Here is a 5,304-nt window from a genome sequence, read left to right as displayed (position 1 = left end):
AGAGTGTCTATAGATACATAGAAATTTGAGTGTTTAGACGCATGGATATGTTTATACATGTATGCTCGAATATGTGTAGACACACGGGTGATATAATAATAATACAGGCACGTGTCCAGGTGGGGGACCAGGGGGCCCGGGCCCACCCAGCTGGCTGGCTAGTTACGATTTTTATTACTATGGGCCCCTCAATTAACAAATTTATACACCAGCGCAACTGGCTTGATTTGACAGCAATACACAGGCTAAAGAGCCATAAAACCGTGTCCGGTAGTGGAAATTAGCCCCAGGCATGTCACAGGTAAAAGTTTATCTGTGCATGCTTCATTTATCGCTTGATCGGTACTTGATTGGGTAGTGGAGAAACTATTATGTTTTTTTTTTTTTTTTACTCTTTGGAAGTGTTATAAAATGATCAGAACATTGTTGGTTTTGTTAAGTAAATCTTAAAATGAATCTGAAAATTGAAACATTATGATGGTTGTATTTTGTTTTTACATTAAGGCACATTCCCCAAATTTATTAAATTGATAGATATTTATCCGATCTTTTTATTTTACAACAATTATGAATTTGAAACTACTGTATCAATTTTACTCTTTTGGGTCCAATAACCTTACTTAAAAACTCTCATAGTTTTAAAAAGTAGTTTCTCAGTAAATCTTACAAAACGCATCTAAATCTCGTTACTTATGAGGGGTTTTATACATAAAAATATCATTTAATATGTGCTGTGATGTTATAGTTTGTACAGTCAAAGAAGTATAAAATACACATCTATTTATTTTTTATAGATCTCTGGTACAGTTAAGAGTTCATTGTCATTTGAAATCTATGATGTAAATAGTAATTGTCATAATACTTCGTTTGTTTTGTTGGAAATCTAAAACATTTGGCCATTTTGCAAATAGGATACCCTTAATAATTAGACTAGCCACTAGACTGATAATTACGATATTTCTACGATTTTTTTTCTTTTGTATGTTCATAGAGACAAAAGCCAGTCTATTCTAGAGATTTTCTAAGAGGACTGATGTTAAAATTGTAATATTGGACATAGTATATAGACTGGCTCAGTTCACTGCATGAAATAATTAAAATGTGAAAAAAAAAAATATCAAAGTTTAGGAGCTAGTCTATTTAATAACCATTTTAAAACTTCAACATTTTTTTCAACTGGGTATCATACAGAAAAATAAGTCCATACACCGTGACTGTACAATCATACATACATTGAAAAGGCTTGATGAAATGATTAAAAAGTAGACTTTTCCTTAAATATATGATACATTCATGCATCCTTAAAGGTGTTTCAGGTAGCAGGAAAATGCATCTATTCATGTGCCATATTAAAAAATTTCGCAATCGGGAGGGGATACCCCTCCTGAACCCACCCCAGGTTGCCCCCCCCCCCACCCCCCAGCAAACAAATCTTGCACACGGGCCTGTAATACGTGCAGACGCTCGACTATACATAGACGCACAAATATGTACGTATCGACGCCCGAGTATGTATAGACGCGCAAGTATGAATAGACGAATGCCTGCGAACTTATTTTAGTTTTATTTATTTTTCATTGACTTTAGAGTAAGTTTTCGCAATATGTTGAGCTCGTTGTTTGCTTCAGTTTTCGCGCCTTGGTAAATGAATATGGATACCGCGGACCAATCTGATAAGCCTGGCTTTTATGCTACGCAATAGATGAGGTGTATTATACGGAGGATACGGAAATATCCGATGTTTGACAATTAACGGCGGACAATGCCGCTCTCATCGGTAATCGAGCTCGCGACATCCGGATCAGGAGGCTTAGAAAACTAAGTTCTGCACATGGATCTATATACTACTGTGCGTCCCATAAATTTAGACCTATTCACGAAAAGTATTTCTAGTCATGCACTTTTACAAAAGTTTTAAGTTTCAATGTAGCAAGATAAATTCATACCTCGAACGTAGAGTAACAGGTGACATATCCTTTTATCTACTTTCGACTTTTTTTAACGACGGTCATGACCCTAAAGTGGAAAAAATGACCGGTTTGAACCAACACTCGAACGCCCATTAGTATCAAGTAACAAAGGGCGAAAATTTTAACATTAAAAAACATTGTGTCGCATCAAAATTGTTACATCATTTGACAATAACACTTTTATTTATTTTACCCTTAAAAATTACACTCGTCTACACAAAAGTCACAAGACCACTGATGGCCAGTAACAACCCTGTGGGCAAAAAAAGCTCTGGTTTTCAGAGTTAACACACTGGAAATTTAATTAATTTGATTATTTACTACAAGCTAGAAAATGATTCGTCATCTCGCTCGGTTAAAATAAAAAAAAAATATTCGAAAAAAAAAATCAAGTATCAGTGCCATCTTCGACAGGTCATGCGATAAAAACAAAGGTAATGCACGTTGATACTCGAAAGAAAGCGTGTGAAATATTTGTTCTTCGAATATATCTCAAATATTAGATCTAAGGTATACATAAACTTACCTTGCTTATAAAAACAAAACTCTAAGTTTAATATAAGGCCTAACTATAGTAAAGGAACCAGTGTGGGGACCATCTGGTCTAGTCGCGTAATGGCGGCCAGGTTTTTGAACAGTAATTTTTCACTTGGGATGGCCACAGAGGTCTAGATTAAAGCTGGTTTCTGCATAAATGTCATTGTAGATGTATTTTTGACATTTTGGAAGAAAAATGGGAGAGGAGGTTGTATTTGATGAACTGAAGTTCTATTTTAGTATGAGTAGTACTTCCAGGTCACAGCAGTGTGATTTTGGTGTGATTTTACAGTAAGCAAATGTGACAAGAGAAATCTCTATTAGAAGATGCATGACCCCTACTTTTCTCTTCATTTTATGTCAGTTTTATCATAACTCGTTAAAATGAGGTAAGGATTTGTTCTCTGAAATGGGTCTAGCTATGTTTGGTAGCTCTTTAAAAAATGTCAGTTTTATATGGGATATATAGTGAATACTATTTATGCTATTATGACCTATAAACGCTAGATTTTTTGAAATTCGTCAGCTATCACGTTCTTCAAAGCGAGGCTAATGTTTTGAAACTAAGCCAACACACTTACCTACCGTTTTACTCAATAAATGAGTAATTATAAAAAAAAAAGTTTTGTTCGAGAGTTGGTATTGTTCGAGAGTTGGTATCGTTCGAGAGTTGGTACTGTTCCAACGTTGCTACCAATAAGCTAACATACTTACCGCAATCGGAGCATTTGTTTTATAAGTTTCGATAACAAAATCAGTGACGCTCGTGTTCCGGACAGGGAAACACGGAAGTATTAGTAAGATTTATTTTGTCAGTTTAGTAACAGTCTGTTTAAGAAAGGGAGCAGGTACATTACATGTAACCGTTACTGTAAAGCTAACTTTTCTTAGGGTGCCTTAAAAATTAAATTTTGAATTAAAAATATACAGTTCTGATCCGAACAATAGCCCTTGTAAACGTTTATTTTTACAGTGCTTCATGCGTATTCATAGTCGTCTTCGGTAACACATAAGGGTGACTTCTCCAAAAGGCTGTCGGTAATTTTTGTTGAATACTCGTGCACGATATAGAAGACTAGAACTCACGACCCCTGGTTTTGTAGTCACGTGACCGCTGCGTCCGCTCTTTAGTAACGAAGCATTTTTACGCGCATATTCCGTTTTCACCGGCACATTGCGTAGTTCCAAAGATGATCTGAACACCCTTTAGTGAGAAGGGATTTTGTATAGTATGTATCAAAGTTTTTTTGTGCTAAAATCGACTGCGTCACCAAAAGATAAAAGGTAAGAGTAGATTTCCCGGAAGCACCGAGCACCCCAAACACAGCTATAGAGCCACGCAATTGCAAAGCAGACCCGCAACAAAAAGAAGCTGTAACGGAAAAATGTTATAGACCGATTGCTTCAAAAATCCAACACGTACATTTTAATTTGATGCAAAATACAGAAAAAGGGGAGGAAGGGGTAAGGGTAGAAAAAGGGAGATGGGGTGGGGGTGGGCAGTGGAACGAAAATGAATATTAAAAAGGGAATGATACGTTTCTTAAACACAGTTACCCTACAATGTAAACCACAGCAGCGCAGACACCTACGTACAAATGACAAAACTAACATACATAGATAAACAAACAAACAAATAAGATATAACAATCGTGTGGGGCACCGCCATACAACACAGACGCACAAGCAATGCACGCAACAGTCGGACACCACCTGAGGACGGCCGGGAGCCAAAATTAAGGTGGGCACGATATCTTTCTCATAGTAAAAGGTTCTGCACTCGACAAAGTAATGATTTCGTTTCTATCTTCATTATAAATGTACCCAACATTTATATTATCGTGGATGACGGTAGTCTGGGATGAATACTTAGAGGCGTACAGTCATAATCCCAAATAGCACGTGGCTTTAAAAATGTCTGGATATGTACAACTGATCATTGATATATTTCAATAGAATTATAATCTAAATAAGCAAATGTCTGAAAAAAGTTAATCCTTACCCTGTTGAATTTCTATAATTTAATTGTCCATCTTTCAATTTGGACAGTGCCATTAACTGTTAAATGGGGGTGCTTACCAAGAAGATACTGACTAAATGGCGAACATTGCAGGCCATGGTGAGACTGCACGGATGTGCAGGCTGATCATGATCTGCACTGGTCGCAAAGGCAGAACCAATCGTGTCCAGCATGATGAGGGTTAAGAGTGTTCCACATCATCCGTGATTTACAACTTTAGTATGATTCTGTGAAAAATAAGAAGTTAAGAATCAAACAGATGCTTAATCGCTCTCCTAATCAGGTAACGTATGAGTGGCACACGTGGCGTGTATAAGGCGGACTCAACAGCATAAGCGACTTGCTAAATGACATAGCGAAAAAAGACGGCCAACGGTCCTTAAAATGCCGTGCCATAAACCGTGCGATACTACTGCATTTTAGTAGTGAAGTGTACATAAAGCACTCTTTCTACATGAAAATGCGCATAAAGAAAATAAAAAAAACATAATGGTATCTTTACTTTGGACTCTTTCGATACACCAAGGACCCATTTTTTGACCGATTTACTGACCTAATTATTGTTATAGTTATTCTTTCTTGAAGAGGACGAACTTTAAACAAAAATAGCAGAATCAACTAACAAATATCTATATTTAACGAATCATAGTCCTCCGTGGTATATTAGTCAAGACCGCGCGGATGTTTTATTGCCGCGGCGACCCGGGTTCGATTCCCGACTCGAAAATCTTTCTTTTTTGTTGATTTGGCATTTTTAAGATAGTTTAGAAACAAAAA

This window comes from Mercenaria mercenaria, chromosome 11, assembly GCF_021730395.1.
Source record: "Mercenaria mercenaria strain notata chromosome 11, MADL_Memer_1, whole genome shotgun sequence".
Taxonomy (NCBI): domain Eukaryota; kingdom Metazoa; phylum Mollusca; class Bivalvia; order Venerida; family Veneridae; genus Mercenaria; species Mercenaria mercenaria.
This window is presented reverse-complemented; position numbering follows the sequence as displayed.